Raw genomic sequence first — 25,347 nt, 5'->3', positions numbered from 1 at the left:
GGCAATAGATTGGATTTAATTTGCTTTGATTTGTTCTAATTTGGAAAACTTTAATAAAAATTATTATAAAAAAAAAAAAGAACGAACATCCTGTGTATGACTTGAAACATCCATGTATGTATATATGTCTGAGACCTCTGGTCCATTTGGAGTTTCAGATGCATGTACATTGATGTTTACAAATGCTTCTGTGATGTGGACACCATACAGCAATTGGGCTTGCCAAGTAATGAATGGAGTTTCATTCTGATGAGGATAACAAGACCCCAGCTAATAACCCTTTTGCCAAAGAAACCCCTGACATCAACAGTAGCCCAGTTCACAGAATTGCTTGTACGACAAGAGGCAACAGGCTCTGTATCCTGCTGTTTGTGCATTATTTTGTGGGCAAGTCTGCAACATACCTTTTTAAGGTAAAAGTAAAGGACCCCTGGACAGTTAAGTCCAGTCAAAGGCAACTATGGGGTTGTGGTGCTCACCTCGCTTTCAGACAGAGGGAGCTGGCATTTCCCCACAAACAGCTTTCTGGGTCATGTGGCCAAATGACTAAACTGCTTCTGGTGCAACAGAACACCATGATGGAAACCAGAGTGCACAGAAACACCATTTACCTTCCCACCACAGCGATACCTATTTATCTACTTGCACTGGTGTGCTTTCAAACTACTAGGTAGGCAGGAGCTGTGACAGAGCAACAGAAGCTCACTCTGTTGTGCGGATTTGAACCGCCAACCTTCTGATCAGCAAGCCCAAGAGGCTCAGTGGTTTAGGTCACAGCGCCACCAGCATCCCCGCTTTACACCTTTATATGTACACAGAGGTCATCACAGTTGAAAAGGCTGGTTTCCCAACTTCATGGAAAGCTGCCTATGTGCATTTGCGCAATGGAGACATGAACCTGCTCCTGCCCACTGTTATACAAACCGAGGCTGAATCAGGTTGTGTACGTCATTTACTGATGGGAACTGCAATAGAAAAGCTTGAATTCTTATACCAAGCCACATGTGTGAGCAAACTGTTAAAATCCAGTCTTAACACATTGGGTGCAACATGCCGCCCACATGGCATTGCCACAGCTCCTTTTGTCAGTACATTTTGTTATTTTAATATCAGTATGAGGGAAAATATATGTTGACAGTAGGCTTCTATGATCCTTTTTTTCTTTTTGTTACTGAGCCCCTTTTCTGTGGAGTTTAATTATAATCTGTCACTGGAATTTGTCACAGCTGTCTTCGCTCCAGATCCACAAATCAAATGAGGTGTTTGTTTCAAAGCCATGGGGGAGAGAGAGAGAGAGAAAGAAAAGGGTTTCTTCAATGTGGCCAATTCCTGCTTGTGTGTGTGGTTTCTCCTTAATAATTTTAGAGCAGAAAACAATAAGCAATATCATATGGAAGAAAGAGAAACACACACACCTACAACTGCTTTGTGCTTCTATCGCACCATTCAAAACATCTAACACAATGAGTTTCAAACAGGGTTAGTATTCTATACTTCTGATTCCTATTTCAGGTCTGGCGGACAATGTTTTTAAGATTAAAGCTCAAAGTTGGGTGGAATTCAGTAGCATTTGTTAGTTGGAAACATCTAATTCGCACTTAAGAGAATGCCCAGAAATTCTTCAAAGCCAGTTGATTTTTCAATGCACGTAACAATGTAACATGGTTCATCTTTCCATTCATGCTAACCACAGGATCTTTAGCAACTGGGCAGGTTGTTCAGCAGTGAGCAGCCTGATCTAGTATTTTAATGAAGTTTCCTCAGGACAGAAATACAATTTGTGTGATTATTTCTTTAGTTCTTAAAACCTCACTTTCAGTTCCATTCCTAAGGTTGCGTCCCATCTGCTGATAGAAGGCATCTATCAACAGCAGGCGAGGGAGGAAGGTTTCTCCCTCCTCCCCGTAGTCCCATTCTCCCAAAAATCTCCTTTCATTGTTGGGGCACCCCCCTGGCCCAAATTAAGATATTCACCAATCACTAAAATCACCACAAATTACCACCATTACCTGCTCCACTGATTCCTTCTATCGGCAGAGAGAAACCTCTGGATGCAAGAGAAACTATTGCTGCAAGGAAAAGTTTGGCAAGTACAGTGGACGCTCAGGTTGTGAACGTGATCCGTGCGAGAGGCATGTTCGCAACCTGCAGCGTCCCCAACCCACAGCACCACATCTGCGCACGTGTGGGTTGCAATTTGGTGCTTCTGTGCATGCGCAAAGCGTGATTTAATGCTTCTGCGCATGCGCGATCGCCGAAACCAGGAAGTAACCCATTCAAGTACTTCCGGGTTTTGGTGTGTCCGTAGCCCGAAAACTACGTAGTCTGAAAACTACAGAAGCCCGAAGCATCTGTAACCTGAGGTATGACTGCATTACTTTTGCTGTGATGGTGGCAGCCTGGCCACTGAATTCTGCACCATTTGCAGTTTGAAGACTGTCTGCAAAGCAGCCTGATGCATAATGCAGTAGTCCAACTTAGATGTTCCTGAAGCATAAACAACAAATGTTAGACTTTCCCTGTCCTAGATACGGCTGCTGCTGAACCACCAGTGAGAGCTGTTGGAAGAGACTCCATGCTATCAAGGTCACCTGAGCCTTGAATGACAGTAGTAATCCCAGAAGTACCTGCAAGCTGAGTCCCTGCTCCTTTAGAGGGAGCGTAACCCATTCCAATTTGCAACAGTTTCATAAGAAATACCTGATTAAAAGAACAGCTGTATGTGTTCACATTTCATTACTAAACAGAAAGAGAATGACTTAGGAGGCCCTTTTGAAGGACAGAAGTAAAAAAAGCTAAAGGACCCCTGGATGGTTAAGTCCAGTCAAAAGTGACTATGGAGTTGCAGTGCTCATTTCACTTCCCAGGCCAATGGAGCCGGTGTTTGTCCACAGACATATTTCCAGGTCATGCAGCCAGCATGACTAAACCACTTATGGTGCAACGGGACACCGTGATGGAAACCAGAGCATGCAAACGGAGCAGTACCTATTTATCTACTTGCACCAGTGTGCTTTCAAGCTGCTAGGTTGGCCACCCACGTTTTTGAAGTACAGAACCAGCCCTGAAACCCAGGTACTGCCAGGACAGTGAGAGACACCTTTGGTCTAGATGGAAAATGGTAAGATTTCTCCTCTGGCATGGTGGTTCTTTCACTGCTAGTAATCTCAATAACTGTCTGCCTCACCTTAGATCTTAATAAAACAACAAATGCAAATAGAAACAGCCCGGGGAAGCAAATGTAGTTGTAGTGCTGTTCTAGCAAGCTGTCTCAGCTTCTGTAGGCTGAAAGCTAGCCTTAGCTGGACAGCAGCAGATCAAGTTGGAGTTGTGCTCACAATCATGCGATTATAACTGGGGAACCTCTCCTAAGCAAGAAAAGATAACATGGCTGTGATATGTTTTATACAAGTGCCTCATTCTTAATATCCTTTACACAGTTTGTGGTTTTGTGGCGTGCATCTCTCAAGAGACCCATCAGTCAATGAAAAGTATTTATTCTGAGAGAAGGGAAGATCTTCAACGTCTCCAGCAAGAAACCATTGAATTAAAGAGTTTCTACCTATGCTACAATCATAGTGACCCGTGAGTCTCATTGATCACTGTACTTCTACACCCTCCTAAGCCACTGAGCCCTTGGGCTTGCCGATGCCATTGTGCCAGAAGCTACTATTAGGTCCATCATGAGACGTCCGCCAGCTTCTAATCACAGATACCAGCAGCCTTCAAGCAAGCAAACTTGCCTTATTATCACTCCATAGCATCTCACTGCCAGAGGATTGCCTCCTTCCATTCTCCATTTTGCCTCCTCCAAGTGGAAGAAACCTGGACAGTGCTGAATGTCACATCCATTGCCAGGTGTGTCCTGCTGGAAATAGAAAAGGGCTTTCCCCTTGGCCTACCTTTATATCCACTCAGTTGCCAAGTGCTTTGGGTGACATCACAAGAAACCCACTGCCAATGGCAACAGCTGGGGAGGCATCATCTTCATTGCTTTGAGCCTCACAATGGCAAGTGGACCTATCAGTGTTTGTGAGCTTGTTTATTCAGGACACAGGTGAAGCTGTGGTCTAAACCACTGAGCCTCTTGGGCTTGCCAATCGGAAAGTCGGTGGTTCAAATCCCTGTGACATGCTGAGCTCCCGTTGCTCTGTCCCAGCTTCTGCCAACCTAGCAGTTCGAAGGCACGCTAGTAGATAAATAGGAAACGCTGTGGCGGGAAGGTAAACAGTGTTTCTGTGCACTCTGGTTTCCATCATGGTGTCCTGTTGCGCCACAAGTGGTTTAATCATACTGGCCACATGACCCGGAAAGCTGTCTGTTGACAAATGATGGCTTCCTTGGACTGAAAGCGAGATGAGCACTGCAACCCCATAGTTGCCTTTGACTGGACTTAACCATCCAGGGTGTCAGTATTTGGAAACCTCACCACTACAGACAGCAGGATTGTTGACATCACATGATGCGCCTATCTGTGGGAAAGAAGAATTTCCCCAGACGTTCACAGGCTGGATAAGTCTTTGTGAAGAGTGTAATTTGAAACCTGTGTGTGCATGTTCAGGAAGTTTGTCAGACATGCTAGAAGAACTGAACTGAAAGGACGTGTTTTTCTCTAGTGCTGTAATGTCAGAAATAAACATCATGTAAATAGATTTCTGACTTATTTTCTTTCCCCTGCGGAAGCAGGAGAGAGGGGTTGTGCATTTTACCAACGCTTGGGAAAATGTCGCCTATCAAAATCTCCCTGGTCTGTCTGGATATCAACCAGAGGAGGTTACCGGTAAGCAAGCTCCAAGGACAGTGAGAGGGGCCAGCCTCTATGGAGGGGGCTTGCAAGTCCTTTACCTTTACCTTTACTCCCTCCTAAGGACCTTAATTGTGTTCCCAGTTTTCAAGGTTACTTGTGCTCTGGGAAGGGCATGCAATCTGTTTCATGTTCCAATACTCAACAGTGCTAAAGCTAATGTAGTCATGGGCTATATAGCTCTTGACTTCTCTTGTTTTCTTTCCTAAGACCCATGATCATGCCTGCTTATTTGGTTGGAATGTCTTTCCTATATTTTTATTTATTCATTAAGCTATTTCCTGTGGTTTCTTCAAGCCCTGAGCCTACTTCTCCTTTAAATGACGTAGCAAGACCAATGTCCAGCCTGCATACTTTTCTTATGGGGAAGACATTCAAATGGGATTTGATCACGCTAGGTATGTAAGAACTCTATTATAGAGTTCACCTGTCTCCAGAAAGAAAATGCATATTTTAAATAATTATCTTGAAGGAGTTTTTAGTGGAGAGAGGGTGTCTTTCTTTTCACTCTGATTGTAAAAATTCACCATTCATATATCAATGGGGAAATAATTTTATCTATAATGATGCGACAATGATCACACAAGAGGCCTCTAATGAATCCTCCAGTTAATTATTGCTGAATTGATCTAAATGTGTGACCTAATCAGTATTGTATTTCTGCTATTCAAATGACAGAAATACACCTTTATTGAGCCAAAACAGTGGGAGTTCTTTGATATAATGTAGCCCAACTTATCCTGTATATCAGAACCCAGGCTGCCAACTAAGTAGAAGGGATGTCAGACAATTCTCATAGAAATGGAAATAGGGGCAGAAATCACTGATATTAGTGTATTTTTCCTATGCTCAGAACAGAAATCAATCTAGCAAATAAAGTCAGTATCTACGGCTGTTTTCAGTCTGCAAATGATACAACAATTGATTGCGTTCCCCCCATTTGCATTGCAATTCTTTTGCATTCAAAAAAATGTTAGTTGCAGTGAAATGAATGGTGTGAGATAACATAATAATCACACAATTAATTACATAATTGTGAAAAATTCCACAGGCAGCAAGGTGAATAACTTTTTAACGTTATCTACTTGTGTTTTTAACTTGTGTTTTATTCTGTGAACTGCCCTGAGATCATAGGTTGAAGGGAGGTGTATAATTTTAATAAATAAATATAAAATAAAATAAATTATACTAAGAAATAAAATACTTGTAAGTTGCTGAACTGCAGTGGAATGGAAACAGCACTGCATGTAACGAACATGGGTCTGAACGGAAATTGTCACGTTCTTACTAACTAGCTATGCAAGGCAGTGAGTGGGGGGAGTCCCAATTTTCTAACTTATTTCTCTCTTCCAAATTTCTGATGCAGTTATTTCTTTATTTTCATTTCACTGTGTCCATAGTGAACTTAAACGATTAACATCAATGGAACTGGGACCGAAACAAGACTTCCCCTTTCTGCCTTCTCACCTATGTGCCCCCTCTAATCTGCTCCAGAGCCTAATTTCATCCCATTTCAATCTTGCTGGTATTCAATCATAGGTCTGTTGCACTCCATTTTGTGTAGGTTCTTTGGAAAAAGTCCACCTTTAATGCACATTATGATTTTACTTTTAACACAACATGCATCCTTTAAAGTACAAGTGAATGAACTTTTCAGGTCATTCATACATCAAATATACATTTCATGTGCATGTGCTTTTAAGTAAAAAATACGCTTGTTTTTGGTGCGTAGCAAAATCCAAATATGTTCACCATCCAGCTATGTGTTGAGTTCCGTTCAGCAAGCAAGTTTGGAATCGTCAGAGCAGATCAGTCTGATGAGAAAAGTGGACCAAACAAATTCCCCCCTTATCCTACTGGATTGTTGGGGAACCCTCTGGGACAGATTTGTCGGGGAGGAGGCAGAGAGAAAGAGGGAGTCCTATTGCATGAACAGATTTCCAACTATACAATGTTAGAATGAGCTTTAAAGAGCAGTTCAGAAACAATGTACTCATGAAGCAACAGTCCTCCTGCTTTGACATTTAATGTATTCCAGAATACATGGAGAGTTCTGGCAGGCCCAGCCAGAAAGCATCTGTGTTGGCAGTGGCCATACGAAATAATGGAAAGACTTGCTTGCAGAATATAACCAACTGGGTCAGTTTCACTGGTTCTTCCTGCTACTTTTTAAATATATGTGTAAAGATTCTTGAGGATGGTTTCATACGCAGCTATATATCTTTCAAACTTATTCGTTTGGAATCGGCTCTCTTTCTCACATTATAACCCTGTTTCAGAATGCCATCCATTTTATGTCCGACATTTGGATTTCACTCAGACTGCCCTTTATGAGGAATCGTAGTCTCTCTCACCCTCTTTCTGTTCTTTATACTTCAGTTTATTGCTGGGCTGTTGGAGACAGATAGGTCCAATCCTCAAAGTGCTGCACTGAATACAAGGTCAGTTAAAGCAAATGAGCTTTGCACACCAATGGATGTATCTGAGAGATTCACTCACAGCCAAAGACAATAAAACTCCTGAACAAGGATGAGGAAAGTTGTCCTTCTCTTTTATTTCTGACCGATTTTACATTGCTTGGGATGTAAGGCCCTATAACATGAAGCCTATATCACGTGACCTTCATCACTTTTATTTTCTACACAATTCTCCCTTTCACATCTAAAATACTTCCCCACCATTTTTTTTAACTACAGATGTGCACCTATAATTTTGAGCAAATAGGTAGAAAATCAAGGGAAAGAACAATTAGATCAGTGCTTTTTTCAGGGGGTACTCAAGGGTAGGCAGCACAGACACCTCTTCTTGTCGTTGTTAAAAATTGTGGCACTTACTGTAACAACTTCAAGGTGAGTACCGGCACCTATTTTTCTAGAAAACCCTGCACTGAATTAGATCATTTATAGCACTTGCACAATAGTTTCATATAAAACCAGTAACATAAGAAGTACAGTGGTACCTCAGTTTTCAAACAGCTTAGTTCACGAACAACTTGGAACCCAAACACTGCAAAGTAAAGTAGGCTTTTTTTTGGAAGCTGAACATGCTCCGTTGTGTGAGAATCTGATTCAGAAGCTGAATCTGAGGAGTCCCAGCCTGCACAGGAGTCCCCGTCTCCAGGGCCGGCTGAGCTGGGGCAGGGCCTTGAATCTGAAGCTCCTGCACCTGTGCCAGATCCTCAGGAGCAGACACCAGATGAATCCACTCTGGCTCCGGAGGTGATTGAGGACCCATTGCCTACAGGTGCTCCTCTCCCAGCCCTGTCAGGGGAAGGTGAGTCTCCCCCTGGGTCCAGTAACCCTCCAGCCTCTCCTGAGCTGCAGAGGCTCAGGGCAGAGAGGCGGAGGGAACTGGTTTCTCCCAGGAGGAGTGCTCGCCTTAAGGCCAGGAGAGGCTGTTCACCTGTGGGCTGGGACCGCCCCTGGCCTCAGAGAAGATAAAGGCCAGTCAGCCCAGTCCCAGGTTGAGGGAGCAACGTCGTTGGAAACCTGCTTCTGCCAGCACCCAGACCTGTTCTTCCGGAGTCCCTGACCACGCCCGGCTTCTTGCTTCAGACCCCGCTTCCCCCTTGGTGGACTGTCTCCAGACCCTTGACCCAGGACCGGACTCTGACCACGCCTCTCGGTAACTTCCCCCTGGGACCAGCACATCCGTTTTGCGTCCCCCTGTGTTTCCTGTTTCACGGCTTGAGTGCCATTTTAGTTTGGCAGGTGAAATTAAAAATAGTAATAAAGGTACGACATCCAGGACGACATCCACTTTTATTTCCCCACCCCCATTTTATGTTGTTATTTCTATGTATATTATGCTATGGCCACGGCTAATGCAATAAAAATCGATAGATTAGCAGTAATAAAGGTAAAGGTACCCCTGCCCGTACGGGCCAGTCATGTCCGACTCTAGGGCTGTGCTCACTTGTGCTTATCTCACTTAAGAGGCCGGGGGCCAGCGCTGTCCGGAGACACTTCCGGGTCATGTGGCCAGCGTGACGAAGCTGCTCTGGCGAGCCAGCACCAGCGCAGCGCACGGAAACGCCGTTTACCTTCCCGCTATAAAGCGGTACCTATTTATCTACTTGCACTTAAGGGTGCTTTCGAACTGCTAGGTGGGCAGGAGCTGGGACTGAACGACGGGAGCTCACCCCGCCACGGGGATTCAAACCGCCGACCATACAATCGGCAAGTCCTAGGCACTGAGGTTTTACCCACAGCGCCACCCGCATCCCTAAAAATAAAATAAAATAAAATAGTAATAATTAAATACAAATAAATAACTGGAGCTGTGACTGTCAGATTGGCCAGTGATGTTGATGTAAAAATTTGAGGTTTGGCTTTTGCTACCCAACTCCCCATGGGACTCTGAGTCCCCTAAGTCCATGATCAGTCAGAAAAGAAGGCAGGATCCAGCAGAAAGCAAGGCAGATGTTTATTTTTCTGTTGCATATGAGTTTCCTCCTCTCCTTCCAAGGAGGGAGAGACCAAAAGTGTGCAGGAACCTTTAAAGACTTTTGACATTGCCCAACCCTCTTAGCCAAAGACCACCCCAAAATCATCATATATACATCATAGGAGATGGTCTACAGCCGAAATGCTGTCTGCCAGGACACCTGATAATGGTCACTGATTGCATTACCCGGGCAGCCCTGGCCATTCTTTTGTGATGGTTAATACTTTAGTTCCTGAAGCCAGGTCACAGGCTCTCCTGTACTATTTCAGACACAGGGTTTATATATTTAGATATGTGTGCATTTATGAATATGTATTCTATATCAGAGACCTTAGACTTCTTATAACAATGTCTCAAAGATCCTGAAGCCTGGAACCTGAGGCAATTTTCTATTTTCTTTCTTTGATTTGTGTGGGCAAAGGCAACTTGGGAGGGAGTTTTCTTGGAGGTGATAGGGCACGGAGGGACTAAATAGCCTATTATATTCCACTGCATTTGAGCTTTCAGACAGGACATCTTCTGCTCCAGCGGCTAACGTGTGTCAAGCAGAGAATGTCAACACACAGATACATCTGCTTGAAGGCATGCATAATTTCTATAGATGGATAAGAGATGTAGATTGTGCTATAGCTCAAAAGCAGAGAGTGGTTTATATATAGGAACTAGGTAGGTAAAGAATAATACGGTGAGAGATAATTTGTTTTTCTACACTTTTGCTAGGAAGAAGATGGCAACCTTTCTCTGACAGATAATTTCCACAGGTCACTATCCTGCACTCGGTTATGCACAGTTAATTCCCTTTGAAAGTGATGGGGTTTAAACGAGCTTAGCTATATATTGCTATGCATTAAAAATAATACTTTTTCCTCCCTGCGTAGGATGTTTCTCTGCATTTCGCAGCAAAGGTCGCTGTTGTCAGACAGAGAACATACACATTTGCTCCTACAGATTTGCAAGTGCGCGATTAGCACATCAGTGGAAATTACGCTGACACATGAGCTGTGCCTCATTTTTAATATGCTTGCCTTCATTTTAGATTGCATTTGGTTGCTAAGGCGGTGAGCATTCCCTAAATATCCAAAAACATGAAGAGATGTGTGTGTGTCTGTGTGTGTGTGTGTGTGAGAGAGAGAGAGAGAGAGAGAGAGAGAACCCTACATTTTATCTAATACTTAAAAGTAATTTATAAAATACCACTACAGTTAAACTAGTTAAATGTTTCATTTCACACAATTTTTAAAAAGCTCTGAATAGCCACTTACGGAACTAATTGGTGCCTTTAATATGCTGAAAATAAGAGAATAGAAATAAAGCTCATTTCAGATAGCCAGTCTCTCTCCAACCCGCCCCCGACACCCGGCCAATGTTTGCAATTTTAAGGATAATCATTTCATTATGAAACACCCAAGCAAATCGCATTGACTGGGCAGTATAACACCAGGCACTGATAAAGTATATCTGCATACCCCTCTGCCACAGAACCTAAGGCCAAGTTTCATGTTTAAATAACTCACATTCAAAAATGCCCATGTCAGAGAAGCTATAGTTTTGTGGGCATGGTTGAGATAAATGGCTCTTTCCTGTGAAATTGCTTACAGTGTAAGAAGAACTTCACTATCTCTTTTTAAAGGCTATAATATATTTTATTGAATTTATTCCTCTTATACCCCCCCTTTCCTGAGAAGGAGCCCAGGGTGGCAATATGCATATGCTTTAGCATCAGAACAGGAGTGTAGACGTCACACAAATAGAAAAATTAAATAGTGCCACACTGAGCTAGATTCCTTGGGGAATCTCCATAGCTCTGGGGGAAAGTCACAGCTTTAGCGAAAGGCTGTAGTTCAGAACTATAACCTTTGGATCAGGTCAGCCAGATTGATTTGTTTGCTGTCAGCAGGTTCTTCTTGTTGTCTTGTTGGGCTATGTATGTAATAAAGGGAAACCATACCAGAGTAAAGGCGTCTTCTATTTGTCCCCATGTCAATTTCAGTTTATTGGTTAGTTGTGGGTTTTTTTTTTAAATAAGGCTGTTTCCCACACTATTTGATACCATTGCCATGTTCACTCCTGACAGGTCTCTCCAGTGTCTGGCTATGATGCTTCTGGCTGCTGAGGGTAGGTGGGTTATTAGCTCTTTATGATGTGAGTGGGCATTATTATCTTAGAAGATAACAACAGCAACAACAACAATTCATTACTTATATCCCGTCCATCTGGCTGGACCTGCCAAGCCACTCTGGGTGGCTTCCAACTGGAGATTAAAAATACATTAAAACATCAGTCATTAAAAAACTTCCCTAAAGATGTTTAGCAGGGCCAGTTCTGAGGAGACTTCTAATACTTGCTTAGTTATTTTGCATATTTCTTCTATGATTGATGTACAGAAGAGTTGGATCCAACACACACACACACACACACACACACACACACACACACACACCACTCTCACACAAAAAGAAATCTCACTACAGCCAACCAAAGAAAACCAACCACACCCTAGGCCACCCCAACCACACTCACCGCCAAGGAAATACAACAAGAGAATAGTAAGAGAACCCACACAAGTGACGCTGACACAAAACTCCATACATACACAGCGGCAGAGCAAGCCAATCGGGCACCTGGGGTGGCGGGCGCGTCCTTCCATGGGCAGGCCATCGGCTAAGGTTTTCATCTCCTCACAGTGGTCTCCTAGATAAATTATAATTTTTTCCCATTCTTCATTGAAGTTTTGGTTTTCTTGGTTCCTGAGCCTTCTGGTCAGTTTTGTCATTTCGGCATAGTCCAACAGCTTGGTTTGCCATTCCTCTCTGGTAGGGACTTTGCCTTCTTTCCATCTCTGGGCTAGTAGCATCCGCCTTGCTGTTGTCACATACGTGAAAATTATTTTCTGTTCCTTTGGAATGTCGGTACCTACAATTCCTAATAAAAGGCTTCTGGGTTTGTATGTTTGTTTTTGCAAAAGTTATTTTAAACATTTTTTTTCAATTCATTATACCGTATTTTTCGCTCCATAAGACGCAACTGACCGTAAGACGCACCTAGTTTTTAGAGGGGGGAAACAAGAAAAAAAATATTCTGAATGAAACAGTGGATGTATGATTTTTGTGGTTCATGCTGTGGCCACAGACATGATATATGATTTGACGGTGAGTTTGGGGTAGCCCAATGCAAAAATCCTGAGAATCCATGTGGATCTGTGCTTTGTAACCACGTTTTTGCGCCATTGTGGCCCCACGAAACAGTGGATGCGTGATTTTTTTTGGTGCAGGCTCTAGCCATGGACATGCTATGTCAGCTGATGGTGAATCTGGGGTGACCCAATGCAAAAATCCTGAGGATCCATGTGCTTTTACCTCCCTCTTCCCAGGCAGCCTCCTTTGTCTCTAGAGTCCCTTATCTCCCTCCCAATCCCTTACCAATCAGCTGCTCAGTGGCTTTGTTTCAACACCACCTTCCCTCTTTTTTGCCTTAGTGTCTTTTCCTTAGCTGGAGCAGATTTTTTGCTCCTCTTCTTCTAATTTTTCTCTGAATTGCTTTAATCTTCCTGTCTCCTCTCCTTGCAAGTTCGCTGTCTTTACCTCCTAGAGTCCCTTATCTCCCCTCCCGATCACTTGCTGATCAGCTGATCAGCAGCTTTGTTTCAACACCCCCTTCCCTCTTTCTAAAAAAAAAAAAGCACAATCTGCTTTTTGCCCCTGGGCAATTCGGCTCCAGGGACCACACATTCACTCCATATGACACACAGACATTTCCCCTTACTTTTTAGGAGGAAAAAAGTGCCTCTTATGGAGCGAAAAATGCGGTGTGTGTCTGTGTGTGTGTGTGTATGAAGTACAACCTTTGCCTTTCATGCATAGGCTCCCTACTTCAAACCCTGGCATCTTCAGATAGAGATGGGAGAGACTTTTGTCCAGAAATTCAGTGTAGCTAGCACTGAGCTAGGTAGACGAAGGTAAAGGTAAAGGGACCCCTGACCATTAGGTCCAGTCATGACCGACTCTGGGGTTGCAGGGCTCATCTCACTTTATAGGCCAAGGGAGCCAGCGTACAGCTTCCAAGTGCACGGAAATGCTGTTTACCTTCCCGCCGGAGCGATACATATTTATCTACTTGCACTTTGACGTGCTTTCGAACTGCTAGGTTGGCAGGAGCAGGGACCAAGCAACGGGAGCTCACTCCGTCACGGGGATTCGAACCACTGATCTTCTAATCAGCAAGTCCTAGGCTCTGTGGTTAAACCCACAGTGCCACCCGTGTCCCTAGGTAGACCAATGTCTGACTCAATTCAAGGTAACTTCATACATTCCAAGCTGTAGAGGTATCTTGATGGTATTTCTTCACCCTAACACAATTGGTTTCTGCCAGCAAACCCCTTCATGCTACAGGCATTAGAATGAGGGCACTGAGATCATAGATGCCCTGCTGCCAGCCAACGACCCAAAGCTACTTTAGCTGTGTTGAAATAGGACTGGGTTGCCAATCTGTTCTGCACTTTCGAGAGAGTGAGATTAGTCCCACCATTTCCTTTCTTTCCTCCAGACAAAGGACAAACATTGTACCAAGCCCTTGGACACAGATGCTCTTAAAAAGTTTTTACACAGTGTATCAACCTTCTCTATACCAAAAGTTCAGGACAGACTCAGAAAACAAAAGTTAATTACTTGGTCCGAAAGAACCCCACCAGAGAATGCTCCCAATTCAACTGTTATCCAAATTCTACATCTGCTCAGAAACCAATGCTCATCTAATTACAAAATATTTAGTTCTATTTGAAGTTGGATATCCAAGTTTAAAATCTGATAAGCTTTCAAATCTCATTTGCAGTCCTGGGAAATGGAATTAGTTGTTACAGTACTGAATACATTATTACTATGTTGTAGCTATGCATATAAAATAGAATGTGTCCCTCTGTACGTCGCTGTCAGGTGCTCATTTTGAGCTGGAAGCTTGTGGCAAAGTGGCAATACTACTTACAACAGTAATATGTAAAGTGTGCCAACAGCAAGTTAGAATAAAAAATAAAAACTCTGCAAGGTTGTTGCCACTTTGTATTTACTCGCATAGTTTGATTTTGAACTGTGCAGACAGAAAGGTCCCCCCGACATCATTGTGATGTTAGCTGGTTTGACATGTGGGCAGCCTAACAAATCTGGCCCGTGGGGTGAGTGGGAGATAATGCTTTGGCCTGCTGGACAGATCCACTTCCCCACTCCTGGTGTGGACAATACTGAGCTAGTGTTGATGGATCTCATGGGCTTTTTTCTTTTTTAAGACATCCACACCTAATACAGTGGTACCTCGAGTTAAGAACTTAATTCGTTCTGGAGGTCCGTTCTTAATCTGCAACTGTTCTTAACCTGAGGTACCACTTTAGCTAATGGGGCCTCCCATTGCCGCCACGCCGCTGCCACACGATATCTCTTCTCATCCTGAGGTAAAGTTCTTAACCCGAGGTACTAATGCTGGGTTAGCAGAGTCTGTAACCTGAAGCGTCTGTAACCCGAGGTACCACTGTAACCATTCTGAGCTCCTTGGGAGAATGGGTTGCATATTAAACAAATGTAATAAATAGATAAAAAGAACCAAGAGGCATGAGATGAACATGTGGAGTGATGCCAAATTACCTCAAAGTCATGCCAATTGTCAGAAGAGAAACTTTCCTGTAACAGCAGAAAACTAAAATCTATTAACTATAGAAACACTGAAACATTTACAATTATATTTGCTCATGAAAGCCACTTTAAATCACTCCATCTAACTCACAGAATTGAGTAATGAACAATTTGTGTGGATTCTCCACACAGCTGGGACAATTTGGGGCCACAAGCCCTTCCTTTAGGGTTTGCAAGCGTGGAGGAAAGTGTTGTTTTATTTCATTCAGGAAAAATGCTGTTAGACAAGTATTAACAGGTGCAGTGGCTGAAAAGTGAGTAGGTTTGCTAACTGCTGCCCCAGGAATTGTACCTGCCGCTTTATGGCAATAAGGAAATGCAATACGAGTACAAGAAAAGGCTTTGCAACAAGTGCAATAAATAAATAACTTCAAAATTAAAGATCGGCAACATTCTCAGAAAAAACACCTAAGTCTACCAACCATATATGGCATACAGTGGTACCTCGGGTTAAGAACTTAATTCATTCTGGAGGTCCGTATATGGATGTTGGGGTTAGAGTCAGAGATAGGGTGCAGTGTTTGCCTTGCAAGCAGAAGGTCCCATGTTCAATTCTAGGTAGGAACAAGCCTACCTCATGACTAGTAGGAGCAACTAGGAGGCTCCATGGTCTAGACCATTCTAAGCTCCATGGCACACAGTTATGTGGCGGATGAAGGTTTTCCTTGCATGGCACTGGTGCATTCTACTTCTTCTTCTCTGGTAATCACTCATTCCCGAGTAACATTGTCTTCCATAAACACGGGTTTAACAATGAGTCCGTAAGTGACTGTGGAGGCCAATTCTGGATCCACACGTCCTTCCACGGGGGAGACATAGGTTTCCAGGCGGGAGTTGATCACGGTGAGGGTTTGCCAAGCATGCCTTCCTCTTAGCACGTTTCTCCCTTTCGTCCTGAGTTTGAGTGTCTCCAAAGCCCACGACACCTTTGGTAAAAGCTGTTCTCCAACTGGAGCGCTCGCAGACCAGTGTTTCCCAGTTGTCAGTCTTTATGAGAGAGTCTTTAAACCTCTTTTGTTGACCACCAGCATTACACTTGACATTTTTAAGTTCAGAATAAAGTACAGTGGTACCTCGCAAGACGAATGCCTCACAAGACGAAAAATGCGCAAGACAAAAGAGTTTTCCGTTTTTTGAGTCGTTCCGCAAGACGAATTTCCCTATGGGCTTGCTTTGCAAGACGAAACGTCCTGCGAGTTCTTGCGAGTTTGTTTCCTTTTTCTTAAAGCCGCTAAGCCGCTAATAGCCGCTAAGCCTCTAAGAGCCGTGCTTCGCAAGACGAAAAAACTGCAAGACAAAGAGACTCGCGGAATGGATTAATTTCGTCTTGTGAGGCACCACTGTAGTTGCTTTGGAAGACGATAATCAGGCATCCGCACAACATGACCAGTCCAATGAAGTTGATGTTGAAAAATCATTGCTTCAATAGTGGTGATCTTTGCTCCTTCCAGTACACTGGCATTCGTTCACCTGTCTTCCCAAGTGCTGCTAGATTCACCACTGGCTTGATTCTGTATATGGCAGCTTCCTATGCCAGGAAGTACCAGCATGAGTTGTGTCTGCTGTGAGTAGTCATGCCAAGTGTCTGTCACAGTTTAAAAGGGGCTCAGAGAAAACTTCTTGCCACCTTGCTTAAGGCACGGCAACCCAGTTCCTGCCCACCTTCAATGAAAACTGCAACATTTCCAATTGGACTATGTAGAGATGGCAGGATTAACTGGGAAAATCAGAAACCAGGAGGATCAAAACTTCAATAAAGATTGGGACAAATTTATATTATATTTGAAAGACCACTGTAAACACTTGAACTCTTTAGCAGGTTTTAAATAACTCTTGCAATGATACATAGATCTTCGATACAGTAAAAGTAAAGGTAAAGGGACCCCTGACCATTAGGTCAAGTCGTGACCGACTCTGGGGTTGCGGCGCTCATCTTGCTTTATTGGCTGAGGGAGCTGGCATACAGCTTGACTAAGCTGCTTCTGGCGAACCAGAGCAGCACACGGAAACGCCGTTCACCTTCCCACTGGAGCAGTACCTATTTATCTACTTGCACTTTGCGTGTCGAAGTCCCCAATACACCCCAAAGGAAAACACAATTGACACTTAATTTTTGTTTAAATTTTTTGGCATAATTTTGGCCACAACTTTATTCAAATACAGCAGTGTGAGTGGTTGCTTAGGCATTGGTAGCACTAACTGCCCCCGCTTGGGGACAGCTCTGATATTCGCACCCCCCACGAAGTCAGGAAGGGTAAGTCACCTGGGGAGAGAGACGGGACTGGGAACCATGCCTCACCTCTCCCCAGCATGCTCCCAGGGGCTTGCGTGGCCCTCGCCCCTTGCCAGGGGGTTTCAGAAAAAAGCATGGGGGAGCCCCTGAGTTCCTGTAACGGTAAAACCCTTCAGCAGTATTTTGGAGGGGCAGGCACAGCCGAATCCATACCCCTCCACCAACCAATTCCCAGACCAATGCCTAACCGCAAACCTTACAAGTTGTTACGATTTGCTACACGGTAGGTTAAAGCCTCAGCGCCTAGGACTTGCCGATCGAAAGGTCGGCAGTTCGAATCCCTGCGGCGGGGTGCGCTCCCGCTGCTTGGTCCCAGCGCCTGCCAACCTAGCAGTTCGAAAGCACCTCCGGGTGCAAGTAGATAAATAGGGACCGCTTACCAGCGGGAAGGTAAACGGCGTTTCCGTGTGCGGCTCTGGCTCGCCAGATGCAGCTTTGTCACGCTGGCCATGTGACCCGGAAGTGTCTCCGGACAGCGCTGGCCCCTGGCCTCTTAAGTGAGATGGGCGCACAACCCCAGAGTCTGTCAAGACTGGCCCGTACGGGCAGGGGTATCTTTACCTTTACCTTTAAGCGAAAACCAAGTGGCACACACTAATCAGCCAAATGGCAAAATTCCTACCGGGCCCCTGCCCCAAAGCAGAGCCCATGACAGGCAATAGCAAGGTCAAGCAAACAGCCTAACATTAGGGAAGGGAGTGCGGGTGATCCGAAGCACGCAGTGAAAGAGGACGTCTGTTGCTGCGTGCCTTGTATTTAACAAATAGGGCTGTCAATCACTAAATGGCAACATCTAATTTTCCCCAGTAACAGCCCGCCCCTGCTTACAAGTTGGCCAAACCATCTGCCCAGAAACAGCAAGGTGTCTTGGAATCCCCAACCGCAACACATGCTCTCCGTGATGGAGAACACGCTTTGACGTGCTTTCGCACTGCTAGGTGGCCAGGAGCAGGGACCGAGCAACGGGAGCTCATCCCGTCACGGGGATTTGAATCGCCGACCTTCTGATCGGCAAGTCCTAGGGTCTGTGGTTTAACCTACAGCACCACCCGCATTCCTTCTTGGATGCAGTGGAGGACAGTAAATTGGATGGACTTACAATATGCAGTTTAAAGTCACTTAAAGAACCCATGGAAGGGAGAATGGAAATCTAGAGAATCAGAAGAATCTTGTGAATAGTTTTTTGTTTTGTTTGTTTGTTTTTACTATGGATGAATATAAATGTGAACAAATTTGTAAAACCAAATAAAAAATATTTTAAAAAAAGATAAAGAAAAGGCAATATTTTGCCCACTCCCCCCATATGAGTAGAATCCTCCTCCTCTTCTTTCACTGAGGAAGAATGCTCCCCACAAAATGGGAAGGGAAAATTGGTTCCACTCTACTGGAAATACAGACATTGTCATCATAGAGGAAAAGTTATGGGTGTCTTTTTATTTATAAAATTAACAATTTCCCCAAGATGACTTTTTAGAAGTGTGCGTGTTTTAAGAACAGCACACCCTTGAACTAATTGATGCATGCATCTGGAAATAATAGCTCAGTCGTAGCTCATGTTATGTAAGTCAGTGTTTCCCAACCTCGGGCCTCCAGCTGTTTTTGAACTACAACTCCCATCATCCCTAGCTAGCAAGACCAGTGGTCAGGGATGATGGGAATTGTAGTTCAAAAACAGCTGGAGGCCCGAGGTTGGGAAACACTGATGTAAGTAATTAGGGTTATTTCAAAGGGGGTCTTCTTGTTTGTTACCATAATCACACATTTTATTTCGTGGTGAAAATTAACTTCAAAAATTATATGCAATTAACTTGTGTCATAAACATCATCAAGTTACCTGCTATTGTACAGCATGGTGGATCAATAAAGATCAATATACATTGTTGAGTATGCAGTAGGGCATTTTCAGCAACTCAAATTAAAAATATGGGAAGCTCGAATGAAGCTCTCCTAAAATCCTAGATGAAAATAGTTATTGCAACTCATCATCTTTGCAATCTCTTTTCTGATTCCAAAAAAAGATGTTACTTGGCTTCAGATTTTAGCAGCTACTTTAGATAACATTGCCAACAGTCTAATTCCCAGGTGCATTCCCGTCCTTGAGTAATGCTGACTGGATGAGGATAGGATTGCTACTAAATCCCTTGTGCTGCATAATGTAGCTATGTTACAATAGTGAAAGAGCAGAGTCCCTTTGGGGGGTCAATTGATTACACAAATACTATTTCAAGTGTTGGAGGTGGCAAAATACAAATGCGTAAAATACATTCATGTGTGTGAGCCACGAATATACTAGCCTACAGAGGAAGAGACACTTGTCATGGGTAATACCGTATTTTACCTGCTCGTTGTCTCATAAGAGTTTTACAGTCTGGATTTTCTTTCTTAGGAGTAGGTAACCTGGTATTTCAAAGGTCTCACAAGAGGATTACAGGAGCTGAGATGTCAAGGTATCTATGTTATATGCTTAGACAAATGGAAGAGGGCGTATCACCATCTGTTTGTGCTCAAAATAACTCACAACATTTCAAATAAGTATTCATTTATTTATTGCATTTATATCTCTCCTTTCCTCTAAGGAAAGCCCAAAGTGACGTGCATAATTCCTCCCAATTTTATTCTCACAACTACCCTGTGAAGTAGGTTAGGCTGTGAGACTGGGACTGCATGGCCCAAAGTCACCCAGTGAAATTCATGGCTGAGCTAGGATTTGACCCTGGTTTCCCAGGTCCTAATCCATCACTGTAACCAATAAATACACCACGCTGGCTCTTAGTATAACCATTCAGAAGCATTAGAAACAATAATAAATCACAGTATCAATGAATACCAAAAATATACATCACTCAGTATTATTATTATTATTATTAATAATAATTTATACCCTGCCCTCCCCAGCCAAGACCAGGCTCAGGGTGGCTAACACCAGGTCAAAACAGTTGATTAAAATACAACTTAAAAACAAGATTAAGTACAACATTAAAACATTAAAATGCAGCCTCGTTGCAGTAGAAACTCAAATCAAAAACTTTTTGGGGATAAAAATGTCAAATCTTCACCAAGGCCAACTATCCAGATTGGTCCTACATGGGCCAGAAAAAAGCCAGGGAAGTCCCCAAATATGAGTTCCATCACAGAAGGAGAAAGGAAAACGGAAAGAGGGGAGGGGGATCAAGTTGATTCCAAGCCAAAGGCCAGGCGGAACAACTCTGTCTTACAGGCCCTGCGGAAAGAAATCAGATCCCGCATGGCCCTGGTCTCATGAGACAGAGCATTCCACCAGGCTGGAGCCAGTGTTGAAAAGGCCCTGGCTCTGGCTGAGGCTATTCTGACTTCCTTAGGGCCCAGGACCTCTAGGGTGTTGCTATTTATGGACCTTAAGGTCCTCCGTGGGGCATACCGGGAGAGGCAGTCCCATAAGTACGAGGGTCCTAGGCCATACAATATTGGGTAATAAATAAACAATAAACCAACCTACTTTAACAGCTTAAACTAAACACCATTGCATAAAACAATGCAAACAAGCTAGGTTAATTAAAGGACTGAAACTAAACAGAAGAAAAAAGAATAAAAATAGCAGGAGTGGGATATGAACATTTGGTCTGAGACTCAATCTTCAACACCCAAGGACCTCACCCCACCTACCACCTGGGGTAATTCAGTTGCTCTTACTTTGATGGACTTTATACCCACCATTATTGTGGGTTATCACAACACATGGCAGTCCTTCCAAACTCTCCCATCAGAGAACATATATTCACCCAAGCTGGGAGCCATTAAGCAAGGCTTTAGGGTGTAGACACCTCACTCTTCTGGGGTCCTGGCTCCCACCAAAGACCAAATCCAAAAGGAAATAGATAAACCTTTGTTATAGTAGTCTAATGGTATACACTCAGGGGCTAGGAAAGACGAGAACCTAGTCTAGGTGTTCATTCAAGGCAAAGGAGCAGCAACAATGAATGTAGTCTGAGAAGACATTGCAAACCAATTATCTTATTGAGGAGTAATCATTATAGAAATGATGTAGTCATTTATATTTAAATATAAAATACTAATAATATTTATGAGCAAAGCCTGGCAGTTCATCCCCATGGTTCTGATTAGCATTTCCTTTTATGAGTCATTTTGGTATTTGGCAAAGTAATTGACAATAGTATGTTGACACCGTTATTTGGGGAAAATATAGAGTCAGTTATAATGAACATGAAATCAATTTACAGAGCTTTTGTTTTTACTGCACCACATGCCTGCTTTAATTGAGCAGCTTGTATACTTCACCAATGACAATTGAAGTTTTTAAATGGTATACATGACACTAATAATCTTGCCGAAAGTATTTACTTGTGATATTTCAAGTTCTGAATAATGAGTTTCTATATAACAGATGTTTGTGAAAGGATATGTTAGTTTATTGTGCAGGTCAAGACCTGCATGTCAATTTAGCAAGAACACCGTTCTAATATGGTTCATTTTAGCAGCTGGTAGGACTTTAAAATAAATTGCCACAAGACTACCCAGATGCACTTGCATGCTTGTTCGGTAACGAACATTACATCTATTAAGGTTTATTTCCAAGACAGTTACTGCATTGCCAAGAATGCTCTGAAATAAGTAACTTCACAAATAGGTAAATATTATATGGCTGCTAAAAGGGCTCAATTGCAGAAAACACGCCTCTGAATCCATGGTAAGGCTGTTAGATGCAATATTGAACTTGCAATATTGCATTGCTGACAGGCACATAGTAAATAGTCACTGAGTAGGATTGGGGCAAGGGCAGCAGGAGAGGAGGGAACTTAAGCCTCAATCTCCCAGTTGTGATACTGGCAAAAATCACCTTCTGCACTCCAGCTGGTTCCCATCACCTCCTGGCAAATAGAAGGGGAAGAAATGGAGGCAGTGAGAGATTTTACTTTCTTGGGCTCCATGATCACTGCAGATGTTGACAGCAGTCATGAAATTAAAAGACGCCTGCTTCTTGGGAGAAAAGCAATGACAAACCTAGACAGCATCTTAAAAAGCAGAGACATCACCTTGCCAACAAAAGTCCACATAGTTAAAGCTATGGTTTTCCCAGTAGTGATGTATGGAAGTGAGAGCTGGACCATAAGGAAAGCTGATCACGGAAGAATTGATGCGTTTAAATTCTGGTGCTGGAGGAGACTCTTGAGAGTCCCATGGACTGCAAGAAGATCAAACCTATTCATTCTGAAGGACATCAGCCCTGAGTGCTCACTGGAAGGACAGATCCTGAAGCTGAGGCTCCAATACGTTGGCCACCTCATGAGAAGAGTAGACTCCCTGGAAAAGACCCTGATGTTGGGAAAGATGGAGGGCACAAGGAGAAGGGGATGACAGAGGACGAGATGGCTGGACAGTGTTCTTGAAGCTACTAACCTGAGTTTGACCAAACTGCTGGAGGCAGTGGAAGACAGGAGTGCTTGGTGTGCTCTGGTCCATGGGGTCATGAAGAGTCGGACACAACTAAACAACTAAACAACAACAAGCACTCCAGCTATTTGGATCCTAACCTGTCACATGTATCCATGGAGAGCACTGAGATTTCCAGGTCCTTTAGCAGAACTACTTTCACAAACCTAGACCCACTTGTATTTTGTTACCCCACTCTCTGATTATCTCACAACCTCTGAAATGGGTGGCTGGAATTTTCTTGGCCTCTGCCTGTCAGGGTTTTGAAGCTCCCTACTGGGTTCCCATCCCAGCACCTCCAAACTCCAGGAAAGGCTCTTGCTGTGTTATAAATGTAACTTGACTTAGCATGGGATCCTAACTCATCATGCTAGTGGAAACTACAGCAGGGATTCCCATCAGTGCAACAGGAATTCCCCCCTCTCCTCCTCTATATCTGTTCTGGAGGGTTGGGAGAACCCCAAGACAGATTTCGGAAGGTGCACAGAGGGAAGAGATGGGAAAATCCTTTGGAAGAAGACTGGAAGAAATTTAAAACTTATTTACAAAAATATTGTAATTTGATTGAATGTTAAGAAGGATGCTTGATCATAAATAATTGGCCACCACTAAACTAGATTGAAATTAGATGATAAGTGAGATTAAGGAAAAGACAAATCCTTTGGGAGAACTATCAGATTATATTTAAACGAGTGGATATAAGATTGTAAACAAGATGATAATTTGCTTGAAAAAATTTTTTTAACAATGTAAGTGGGAGCGGGAGACGTGAGGAAGTCCAAACGAGTTATGAAATTTTGTGTATGACATAAGCAATGTTGTTTGTTATTTATGCTTTTTTCTTATAAAAATTCTTAATAAATATTTATATATAAAAAAAAAGAGATGGGAAAATCCTTGTCTTGGATTTGTGCTAGGTTGAATATAAGCTGTGGCTCTGAGTGTGAGACCATAGACTAAAGGCTTAACAATGGCAATATGCCCCCCCCCTTACCTTTGCGGTGAAACACATTTTATCACATGTGAACAAAAGCCTTTTATTCATAGACTAAACAGCAGGAAGACTTGAGAATATGTTAACTGTCAGTCTCTTCAGTTTCTTTCATGCTCCATCAAAGGGCCCACAAAATCAAAATGTTTTAAACTCAAAGTATTTGGAGAATCCAATGACTCTGTGAATTAATCCTCCAAATTTCATGGACTCTGATCATGTGGATTTGAAAAGTATTTAATGCCTTAATTCTGATTATATTTATGTCGCAGCTCTCAGTGCCTTGCCTCAATTGTCCCTTAGAAACTGATTTAGAGGAGTTAAACTAATTAATATGAAAATGCAAATCTAATTAATGCTAACCAACAATGCAAATTTAAATCTTAGTTCCAAAACCAATTTACATTAAAGATTAGTCCATTCCGAACCAGTTCTTTTGGTTCTCTGGCTTTTCTTTAAATGTAACCAAGAAACTGCACAGTCTTTTAAAGTGACTGAACAGGTCTTGTAGTGACAGGACATCAAAAATATGTTGGACCCACTCACCTTAGAAGAGAAGGTCATTATGCTTCCATTTCTTGGCCTGCATTGTGAAATATGTAGATAAATCACCATGACTCAGAGGCATATAAAAATACTACAGGTCCAAGAGGTCAAGCCAAGAATATTAAAGCAATTGAATGTGTGGCACAAGAGGAATGAATTTCAAGGCACAGTCACTGCCACTAGTAATATAACCCCATCCTTCTTGGCAAGTATGGCAGGGAAATTATTTCTGCTAATAAAAAATGCCTACTGTGATGTGTGCATTGGATTTAAATGTTTTGTGTCTTTTTGACTGACCTGGCAAATGCACATTAAAGCTCTACAATTTTCTTGTCGGGTTCTGGAAAATTATCTTAAACTGTTTCCATCCATTTTCATGAATAAAATAATTCAGTGTCCTCCCCACTTATCTAAAGAAATCTGCCAGTATTTAGTTATAGGCTCTAATCTGACTAAAAGAGAAATACTTTCTTCACAGGTCCCCCTCAATTAATGAAGATGCCATGCCTGCACATTAATGTTCTTAAACGTATGGATGGGGAGGGGAAAGGATAAGATGAATAGTTCAGTTGGTAGAGCATGAGACTCTTAATGTCATGGTCACGGGTTCAAGCCCTGTGTTGGGTGAAAGATTCCAGCATTGCAGGTGGTTAGACTAGATGATTCTCATGGTTCCTTCCAACTCTATGATTCTATGACATCCATGACATCTATGAATGCTCCCATTCCTTCCCTTCTGCTTTCGTCTTTTGTCAACATTCTCTATACAGGAATAGATAATGGGGGGACGAGGGTGGTGCTGTGGTCTAAACCACTGAGCCTCTTGGACTTGCTGATCAGAAGGTCAGTGTTTCAAATCCCTGTGGCGGTGTGAGCTCCTGTTGCTCTGTCCCAGCTCCTGCCAACCTAGAAGTTTGAAAGCACACCAGTGCAGGTAGATAAATAGGTACAAGTGCGGTGGGAAGGTAAATGGCATATCCATGCACTCTGGTTTTCATCACAGTGTTCCCTTGTGCCAGAAGCTACTGTTAGGTCCATCATGAGACGTCTGCCAGCTTCTAATCGAAGATACCATCAGCCTTCAAGCAAGCAAACTTGCTTTATTATTGCTCCCTAGCATCCCACTGCCAGAGGATTGCCTCCTTCCATTCATCACTTTGCCTCC

General features: G+C 43.1%; 1 long non-coding RNA gene across 1 annotated transcript; it reads right to left on the bottom strand.

Annotated features, from left to right (window-relative positions):
* Positions 1 to 3,481: 3,481 nt before the first annotated feature.
* Positions 3,482 to 25,347, bottom strand: LOC310826879. Its single transcript, XR_014556060.1, has 2 exons — positions 25,278 to 25,347; positions 3,482 to 3,738 (listed from the first exon to the last, which is right to left on the bottom strand). It is a non-coding gene; the product is annotated as an uncharacterized lncRNA (long non-coding RNA).

This window comes from Podarcis gaigeae (genome assembly GCF_964106915.1).
Source record: "Podarcis gaigeae genome assembly, chromosome: 11".
Classification (NCBI taxonomy): domain Eukaryota; kingdom Metazoa; phylum Chordata; class Lepidosauria; order Squamata; family Lacertidae; genus Podarcis; species Podarcis gaigeae.
Note: the sequence above shows the minus strand (reverse complement) of the source record. Positions and strands in the feature narration are given on the sequence as shown.